The sequence below is a fragment of the Rhinolophus hipposideros genome (assembly GCF_964194185.1).
Source record: "Rhinolophus hipposideros genome assembly, chromosome: 23".
NCBI classification, from domain to species: domain Eukaryota; kingdom Metazoa; phylum Chordata; class Mammalia; order Chiroptera; family Rhinolophidae; genus Rhinolophus; species Rhinolophus hipposideros.
In genome coordinates, this window is record NC_138069.1 from 6697415 (window position 1) to 6708169 (window position 10755).

Here is a 10755-nt window from a genome sequence, read left to right on the forward strand (position 1 = left end):
GCCCGCAGACTTTGGCACCATCTCCGCCTCCCCTGAGCAATCATTAACTCTGCCAGAGACCGCACCCCCGAATGGGGCTGACTCGACTCCTCGGGCGGGCGGGCGGGGAGGCCCTGACCACAGCGAGGGAGGAGGCCGGAGGGCAGGACAGCACTGGCAGGCCCGGTGCTCCCAGGATGGAGACCCAGGCCACAGGGGAGAGGGCCCAGCAGAGCCTGAGCCCAGAGCACCTGGGAGCCAGGCCCAGCCCTGGGGCAGGCAGGAGGCAGGGAGGGTGACAGTCGACATCTAGGGCCACTTCCGGGCCCTTGGTCCTCTCCCCGCTACAAGGGGCCTCCACAGCAGGTGACCTGCAGAGGAGATGAGACAGGGTGCGGTCAGGAGAGGGAACTAATAAAATAGTGTAACCATCAAGCTTGAGGTTTTCACACAGGAGTGAGGACAGCTTTGAGCGTGGTTATTGTTGCTGTCACCCCCTCTGCCGAGGCCCCCAGAGGGTGTCAACCCTCCTGGGGGGGCTTCATCCACCTCTCCCCATACATATCGGACATCCGCATTCAAAACTTGGAGAAAATAATATTACTTCACAAGATTCTTGTGAGGATAAAACCAGATAACGGAGATACCGTTCCTGGCATGTGGCCTGGCATGCAGCATGCACCCCATGACCCCCGCCAGAGCTCTCAGGGCCCTGAACCCACAGCTTCCTCAGGGCACAAGTGTCGCCATAACCCGGAGTGGCCTCCCCGCTGGGCAGGGGCCACACCCGACTCACAGTCAGTAGGTATGTAGCAGGTAGCTACTATATGCCAGGCACCTTAACAGGGATATTTGTTCTCCAAACCCCCAAATTCAAAATAGATCATCAAAACATACATGCGTGTACATTCATGTTCACAGAAGCATTATTCACAACAGCTAAAATGTGGAAGCCGCCCACGTGTCCATCAACAGATAAACAGATAAACAAAAGGTGGCCTATACACACAATGGAATATGATTCAGCCTTTAAAAAGGAGATTCTGACACAGGCGACAACATGGATAAACCTTGAGGACATTACACTAAGTGAAATAAGCCAGTCACAAAAAGACTGTGTGGGTCCAGTTACATGAGGTACCTAGAGTAGGCAAATTCACAGAGACAGACAGTACAACAGAGCATGGCGGGGAGGGGAGGAAGGGATTGGGGAGTTACTGTTTTATGGGCAGAGTTTCAGTTTTACAAGATGAAAAGAGATCTGGAGGTAGAGGTGGTGATGGTTGCACAGCCATGTGAATGTCCTTAATACCACTGACCTGTACACTTAAAAATGGTTAAGATGGTAAATTTTATGTTATGTGTATTTTACTACCATTTTTAAAAATTTGGGGGAAAATGCTACAACAAGTTTAAAAAGTTGAAGAAACCTGGATGAAGGGAAAACAAGTGAGAAAAATGAGGAGACATCTAGGCTTGACTAGAGTCCACAAAATATTTAAATATTTGCCCTTAAGTTTGGGGTAATTGTCAGAAGTGAGCCATGAATTGAATTCCAAGCTTCCCAGCAGGCAAGGCAAAAAGGGAAACAGGATCCATGAAGTCCAGCATCTATCCATTTAATTATACACATAAACATATATATAGAGAGAGAGAGACAGAGACAGAGAGGCAGAGAGACAGAGAGAAGATGCCAGGGTCTGTGAGCTATGGTACAGTTCTGAGTTCTGACACCTGAGAGGTGTCTCTTCCTTTGTGTCTCCAAGGAGAGGATTCTACAGGAGGTGGATGGCACTTGGCGTGATTATTACAGTGTAATTATTCAGAGATCAGACTCAGGGGTCAGGCGCTGCATTCAATTCTGGTGAGGCAAGTTACAGAACCTCCCTACGCCTCAGTTTCCTCATCTTTAAATTGTGAGCAATGTATGAAGTCTACCTCAGAAGGTGGCGGTCAGGATAAAATGAAGTCACACACTTAAAGTCCTGAGCCCAGTGCCCAACCCAGAGTAAAGTCTCAGCGAATGTTAGTGTTTGGAGTGGCAGGTGGGACTGCTGGTGGCCTAACTGGTAGCAAGAGAGGCAGGTGACTCCTTGCCAGGCTCAAGGTCTGTCTCTGACCAAGGGAGTCTGGCTGTCTCTCTGCCCCGCCCTAGGCAGGGCAGACCCCAGACCCACGCCCTGCTCCCCCTCCCTGCACTGCCTTCTGAGACCAACCGTTCTGAGTCACTGCTCTGGCCCCCACAGGACATGTCCTGGCCTGCCCACCTTTGGACAGCATCTGGATGAGCCAGGTGTGGCCAGATGGTGCCCTGCCCATCTCAAGGGACACTTGTCTGCCTGTCACAAGGCAGCTAATTGGCTGAGGGGGCTCTGGGCTGTAATGATCCAGGTCTGAGCCCAGGGTCAGCTTCGGGGAGTGGTGGGAAGCCAGGCAGAAGTGGGGTCAAGAGGCCAGGATATGGACTTAGATGAGCTAGGTCCTGCTCCCCTGCCCACTACTTACCAGCGGGTGGCCTTGGGCAAGGGAGCTCATCTCCCTGAGCCTCCACGTCTTGTTATGCCCCAAAACAGCAGAACCCAACTCGGAGGCTTGTCATAAAGATGAATCAGAAGAAAAAAGAAAATGGAAAAAAAAAAAAAGATGAATCAAGTAATGCAGTCAGGCACCTTAGCACGAGGCAAGTGACAGAGAGATGTGCACATGAGGTAGCAATTCAGATGCACCTCCAGCTTCCTTCATAGTCACTATCTCAGGTGTGTGGTTTTGACACATTTTGAACTGAAAAACTTCTCATTCCCTGTCTTTGCTGACAACCTACTGTGTGTACCCACTATGCATTCAGAAATTGATCAAGTTGAAGTCAAGTCCTCACTTGCTCCTGACTAGCTGTATGACTTTGAGCAAGTCACTCCTCTCTAAGCCACCACTTCTGAATCATGAACACGTCCCCCCACACCCTCTACAGTGGATGGCTTCAAGGCCACCTGGAGAGCCTGTGCAGAGGGTGGCTCTTTGCTAGGAATGTGTCCAATCCCTCCTCAACTTCCCAGCCATCCCTCCATGTTGCACATGGCTTTGCAGAGTACAAAATCCTTCACCGCTCTGTTCTGCAGTCTGAGCACCCCCCCCCCCGCCACTTCTGTGTGCATTCAACACACTGAATGCTCATTTAGTGCCAGGCACTGTGCTGAGTGCCGGGCACTCGTAGGGTGTGGGGGGAGGGGGATGAGCATCCTTGCCCCACACATGGAGACTCTGTGTGAGAGCAGAGTAGGCCAGGCCCAGAGGAAGGAAAGGGAAGCCCAGAGACAGGGAACTGTGTATACAAAACCCCACTCTGGAAAGAGCCTGGCCCTTGGGGAAACTGAAAGACTATGGTGGCTGGAACTCAGAGGTCAATTGTTCAGAGGATCAAGTTTCAAAAACTGTTGTACATTCATACAATGGAATATTATTGAGTAATTTTTTTTCTTCCCCCTTTCTTCCACCTCCCGCTCCCCCCTGGTTCAAGCCGTTGTTTCTCAGTCTAGTTGTGTAGGACACAGCTCCGTGGCCCATGCTGGTGTTATGAGCCTTGCGCTCCCCCCTGGCTGAGGCAGTCGGTGGACAGTCGCCACCGTTTACAGCGGCACACAACAGCCCAGCTCCAGAGAGAGCTGCTGTTCACAATCTTAGCTGTAGAGGGTGCAGCTCACTGGCCCATATGGGAATCAAACCAGCGGCCCTTCGGCCTTAGGAAGGCAGCGCACCAACCGCCTGAGCCACTGGGCCCGCCCAGCGATTTTTTTTAAAAGCATTCATTGCAGGATTCACAGTAGCTAAGACATGGAAACAACCTAAGTGTCGATCAACGATGAATGGGTAAAGGAAATGTGATATAGAGTGGGATATTATTGTCATAAAAAAAGAAGAAAATCCTGCCATTTGCGACAACATGGATGGACGTGGAGGGCATCATGCTAAGTGAACTAAACCAGACAGAGAAAGAGAAATGCTTCATGATCTCACTTATATGTGGAATCTTAAAAACAAAAAAAAGTCGAACACATCTAAACAGATTGTAGAATGGTGGTTGCCAGATGCTGCGACTTGAAATGAGGAGATGTTGGTCAAAAGGTACAAACTATCGAGCGGCCGGATGGCTCAATTGGTTAGAGCGTGAGCTCTGAACAATGGGGTTGCCAGTTTGATTCCCACATGGGCCGGTGAACTGCACGCTCCACTCCAGTCAGATGGCTCAGTTGGTTAGAGAGCGAGCTCTCAACAACAAAGTTGCCGGTTCAATCCCACATGGGATGGTGGGCTGCGCCCCCTGCAACTGAGACTGAAAACGGTGACTGGACTTGGAGCTGAGCTGCGCCCTCCACAACTAGATTGAAGGACAATGACTTGGAGCTGATGGGCCCTGGAGAAACACACTATTCCTCAATATTCCCCAATAAAATTTATTTTTACAAAAAGGTACAAACTTTCAGCTATAAAATGAATAATTTCCGGGAGTCTAAGGTAGCTATACTTTACGCTATACATTACTATAACTATACGTTATAGTTAACAGATACGTTAAAGCTTTAATGTTCTCACCATAACAACTATAACAAAATTGTAATTATGTAGGTGAATGACTAACCTTAATATAGCAATCATTTTGCAACATATACATGTATCAAATAATAATATTTGTACCTTAAACTTACACAGTGGTATATGTCAATTATATATCAATAAGTCTGGGAGGAAAAAGACAGATTACTAACACAGACAACAGGATGGATCTCAAAAACATGATACTGAGGGAAAAAGGCAGCATTTACGCAGCCAAGGAATTCTATTGACACAAAGTTCGACACACATAAAACTAATCTATAATAACAGAAACCAGATCAGTAGTTATGTTTGGAGGGGGCTGACTTGGAGGGAACAAGAGGGAACTTTCTGGAGTGATGAAAATGTTCTAGATCTTGATAAGGGTTTTAGTTGTATGGTGGCATACATTTATGAACAATTCTCTAAGCTATACACATAGATACGGATAAGGTTACAGATAATGTTTGTATCTGTAAAGTACGGGTATACCCTAAATTAGGCCTTAATGTAGTTCTAATTTAAAAAAAAAAAGGAAAAGACATTTGTTGAAGGATGAACCAGAGTGAAGTAGAAAGCAAGTTCTTCTTCGTCTACAAAATGGGCATAACATCTGAACCCAAGTCAGGTTCGTTATAAAGATTAATGAGGTAATGCCATCCATCACTTAGCACAGGACCAGTGATAGAGAGATCTGCATCTGGGGTAGCAATTCAGGTACACATCAGGCTTCCTTCCTGGCCACTGAGTAGAAATCCTGGGTCCTGTCACTTCCTAGCAAAATCCCTTTACCTCATTATGCCTCAGGTCTCAAATCTATAAAACAGGAGTAATAATATTCCCATACTGGGTTCTTAGACTTTAAGGAATAACTAAGCAAATTCATGTTAAGCACTTAGAATATTGTTTGACTGTGGCAAAAGCTCAACAATTGAAAGCTTTAAAAAAAAATAAGTTGGCCTCGAAGCAGCGGGCCTAACCTGAGGAGCCAAGTCCTGAGCTGAGAAAAGGGGTTCTCGTGAAGCCAACTCTGGGAGGCAGGTCTTCAGGGACTACAACTCCCGAGGTGACCGGGCCAGAGTGGGGCACGCTGGGAGTTGTAGTCCTCACCCGCCTAACACGCCCTGGATGCGGGGTATTGGGGATGCCCTCCCGGACTCGGAAAGGCCAGCTTGAGCATATATCCACCATGCTCTGATCTTGGTTGGCTCTAGCGATGGGCATACGCCTCCTCTTGTCACTGGAGTCTCCCAACCATCCCGAGGAGGTATTATTGCTTCCACTTCGCAAAAGAGGAAACTGAGGCTCAGAAATGCCCCACCCTCACTACAAGGCTGGGGGAGAGAGACAGACTCTCTGGGAAGGAACGGTTCTTTGAACGGCCACGGAGTCATGTCAGTTCCCCAACTTTATAGACTAAGAGACGGAATCAGTCACTAGTCCAGTGCCACGCGGGCAATAAACCTGCAGCTAGGACGCTAGGTTCTGGGAACTTCGTCCTTGCCCTCCCTTTGCCGCGGGAAGCTGAGTGGGCGTGGCTGAGCAACGCCACGCCCCCTTTCACCTCCCGCTCCCGCGCGCTTGGTGCAGTCCAGGTAGTTCCATACACGCGCGGGAGCGGAGGTTAAGCTACGCAGCCGGCGTGGGCCCCGCGCGCGTCCGCGCGCCCAGTGATGAGGTCCGCGGACGGTTCCACTGCGCGAGGCCACAGTGGGGGCAGCAGCAGGACCGGGATCCCGGGCTACCGCGGGAGTGACAAGCTGGCCGCGGGGTGGGGGTGGAGTCCCGCCGCGGCACCAGGTAATGCCTGGCCTGGATCCTGAGCCTTGCGCCCCGGGCGCAGGGCCAACGAGGACAGAGCTCTAGGGGGCGGACGCGGGCTGGCAGAGAAGAGCGGGGATTTCCAGCGAGGCCTTTGCCAGCATCCTTAGGGCCGAAGCTCGCCGTCCCGGAACCCGAAGCGAGAGCCGCTCCCTGCTAGCCGCTGTCTGCCCGCTAGGTCCAAGTACCCCAGTTCGGGAAGCCCCTGGGAACAAGTCCCAGGGTGTCCTGCGCATGCCCCAATCTCAAATCCCGGCGGGTCACAGCTTCAGCTGGGGCCCGGGCGTCCGGGAATGAGAGCTGCAGTCCTTTGGATTTGTTACGTCGGTCCCACTTTACCAGCCTCCATGTGCCGGCCGCTGGGGAGACAGAGCGTCCTGGGCCCTGCCCTAGCGTGGCTGCGGGTCCGGAGAACAGATCACTGAACCCCAGCGCCGTCGTTACTGCTTTCAGGATGTCGGATCGCCGGGGGGTACAGAGAGGGTCTGTGTTTTGTCCGAGGTCATACAGCTTCCGTTGCCTGAGGACCACTAAGCCCAAGTCGAGTTGGTGCTGGGGATTGAGAAGGCGTGTGAGCCCGAGGGGGATGGTGGTAGGAAGTTGGTCTTCGAGTAAGAGAGACACTTAAAACGGAGAGAAAATGGGGAATTCGGGTGGACTCATCTCTCTGGATTTGCTCGGCGCCGCAGCCCTGTAGCCCCTGGTGACGTACCTGTTCCCTCCTCTGCAAACCCTGCGGGTTCCAGTAGTGAGAGCTTCAGGGAAGAGGAAATCAGGAGAGAGAGCAGAGCGCCTCCTAGCGTCATACCCACAAAACTCCCCCTTCCAAGCGCAGCTCCCGACCCTGAAAGTCAGGCAGGTAGCCCCAAAGATGCAGGTAGTGAGAGAGAGCCACTATTAACTCGCTGAGGTATGTACTCTCACCCCCATTTTACACCTGGCCAAACAGCCTCACAGAGGTGGTGACTTCCTCAAGGTCACGGAGCTAATAGACAAAGCGAGGGTCCAAGCCCACACATCCTGGCTTCAGAGTGTCTGTATTTAACCATGAGAGAGTATGCCTGCCTCCTCAGTAGCCAATAGGAGGTGAACAACAGAGCTGGCACATACTAAGTGCTCAATAAACGTCATCTGCCACTAGTGTTGTTATCAATGTCCTGATTTTACAAATGAGAGACTGAGGTGGAGAGGGGCCAAATAACTGACCCACAGTTTCAAAGCTGGGGCCAGAGTGCTGCAGACCTGAGCCCCAGACCCAGGAACACCCTTCCTGCATCTTCACAAAGATGCTTCTTTTTAGAGGAGCTAAAAAGCTTGGGGCTCAGATGTGAGGGTGGTGTGTTCAGGCCTGTCCTGAACAGAGAGGATTTGGCAGAGGGCCTGTCAATCCCCACCCTAGTGTGTGAGGCGCTGGTAGCTGGGAGTCCTGAGCTGGCTGTACCAAGCTGTGCTGTGTGTCCCTGGGTGGTTTCTCAATCTCTTCTGCCTGGGCCTGGTTTGTTGGAGGAGAGTTTGACAGGTCTTAGAAGAAAGGAGTGGGGTTCTTTCTGACCCTGACGGAGGGAGGATGGCAGCCAGCTGTCCAGGCTCCTGGGTGGGCCAATGGAGGAACAGATGAATCACCTTTTTACTGCCCAAGCTGAATCCCTCCCATCTCCTGCGGAGGAGGCCTGCATCGGGGAGCACCCAGTGTTTTGTATTGGAGCAGTCAGGATTTGAACCCCTCTGCCACTCATCCACCCTGTGATCTAGAGTCATCCACTAATCCCTGAGCCTCCGTGGTCTCTCTCCTCATGCCCCAGGACATATGTGCTTTTGATTATTGAATAGCCCTTGGTGACCCTGTGTTGACATTTGCATGGCACAAATCAGACCATATGGGATCCCAGTGTGATCCTTGGTTTACCCCGTGATGGCTGTTGGACAGTGAGTGAGTCATATCCCTCCTTCCCATAGTTTCCTCATCTGTAAAATGAGGCAAATGCTGGTGCCCAGCTCTCAGGTCATTGGGAGGACCAGTGAGCCAATGATGAGGACAGGACTTACCCAGACCATGCAGAAGACCCTACACCCCGATTTCTCCACAGAACCTCTTGACCGCTGCCTGGGCGAGGGTGAGCCACCACCACCTATGGACCACCCTTCTGGGATCTCTTCCTGAGCCACTTTCCTCATCTGTAAGATGAAAGGAACAGAACCGGCCTTCGAGGCGGAGTAGGGTGGGCTGATGAGACTGAGGCATGCAGGAGATGTGCAGGCCACATCCCCCCATGGGGTTCCAAAGCGTAAGACTTGGCGGTGAACCTGAGAGGGGGTTTCACAGGCAAGTCCAGATTTCTGGCTTCTATGGAAAATCTGGTAAACTTGAGCCTCCTTTCCACGTGCTCCAGAGTGATTCTGCGTGTGCCCAGGAAAGTTTTTCAGGTGTGTGTGGCGGGGGTGTTATTGGTCTTTGGCCCTGGGGAGAACTCTGGGGCTGTGGGGATTTACTCAAGGTCCCAGAGGGTCATGCTTGAGAGAAGACAGGGCAGGGACTTCTTGGCCCTGTAGCATCAGGGGCAAGAGTCAAACCCAGAGCCCCGTTCTTGGGCATGCACCGCCCAGTGTGAGTTAGACCCTGCTGGGGGTAGTGGGGGCAGTCGTGTGGAGCTAGCCTTCTGCTGTCCTGATGCAATATGATGACAGTCTTGCTGTGTGTTGAGGGACGTGGAGCAGCTGATCGCCAGAGACGGGTTGGGAAGCCGTCTGTGAGCTGAGCCCCAAAGGTTGAGCAGGGTTTTGCCAGAGGTGAGTAGAGTTTAGGCAAAGAGAATAGTACAGTCAGAGGTTTAGTGGCTTCAAAGTACGTAACTGGATTGTGGCTGAAGGGTCACTTTCTGAGGGTAGGGAGTGGGAAGGTTTTCTCACTGTGTGGCCTGGAGCAAGGTCACATCCTGGAGCCACAGACCTCACCTGTAAAATGAGGCTGGTGGTGTCTGCCTTCAATGTGAAGGCTGGATTGATAGGGCCCTTAAAAATTCTGAATCCTCTTAGGCCAGGAGAAGAGTATGGAGCGATGGATTGGGACGGGGCTGTATGCAAATTAAATGACCTGAAGTGAAGGTCAGGATGCATCTAGCCCAAAGTTCAGAGATGGGGGAGTTCAGGACAAGCTGGAGACTTCACAGCTTTCTGTAAGAGGTGAGATGGGAGCAGAGCCTCAAAGGACAGAAAAAGAGGCCATCCCTGGCAGGCCGGGAAGGCCAGAGGGCTGGGGAAAGGTGGGCCTGAAAAGTTTGGGGGCGGATCTTAGTAAGCATACCCCTGAAGGCCAGGCAATAGGGAGTCTTTGCAGGTTCTATCCCTACACAGGCAAGCAGGGTGTTGTCTTAACAATGTAGGCACCTTTGAATGTGGGAAGGATTTTCTAATTGCTTTTGCATAGTGGGAAAAATAAAAGTTTGGAAGGGATATAGGAGAAGAGAGTTGATGAGATGGTTAGAGAAAGCCATCACCCTGTACATCCCCGTTTATTCTCAGGCACACATAGTGTTAACTGTGATGGAGAGAGTTTGGTTTTCCAGGTAACATCGGTAGCAACGCATCATGAACTTGATCTGTGCCCAGAAGTCTGCAGACAGACCCCGGGGTACCATTTTCAAACACTGTGTCGCTGGTTGCATATCCACGGTGCAGTATCCAATTATTAGTGGTCTAAACAACACTTCGATAAGCATGTCTGTTCCCTAAACTTCTGGGTTTTTCCTTTGGATACCTTTCCTGAAGGAGGATTTCTGACTCCAAGGGAACAGAAGTTTTTATGACTTAAAAGACTAAAACCATACTCATTGACAGTAATTTTCTTTAGACTTGTCAGTGTTTTTTTTGAAGAGCAAATGTACAAAAGCACATACAATTGAAAAAAAAAATCTATCCTCCTGACCCAGTGTGCTTTTCCAGTTCTCCCTGAAGACAGTTGTCAATCAATTTCCTGTATATCCTTCCAGAAATATTCTGTGCAGATATTGTATGTATCTAATGTTTAAAAAACAGATACATATGCCGTCACACTCTGTTCAGCATCTTGTTTTCAATTTTTATTTTTAAATTTGGGATTATGAACTGTACCAAAGCAGCAAAGAAAATGACACTACCCCCTCGTACTCCCCCAGTAGCCCACCACACAGGTTTAGGAAATGTTAACATTTTGGACTGGCATCTCATTTAGGGATGTCTTGGAGGTAGCCCTCTGCCAGTGCAGCTCCATACAGAGGAGCCCAATTATTGATTATAGGCATACAACATTCTTTATTGGGCCTGTTCCCAGCTCTGGATATTTTAGGGCATTAGTGATTTGTTTTTGCTTAAATAATCAACATGGGGTTATAT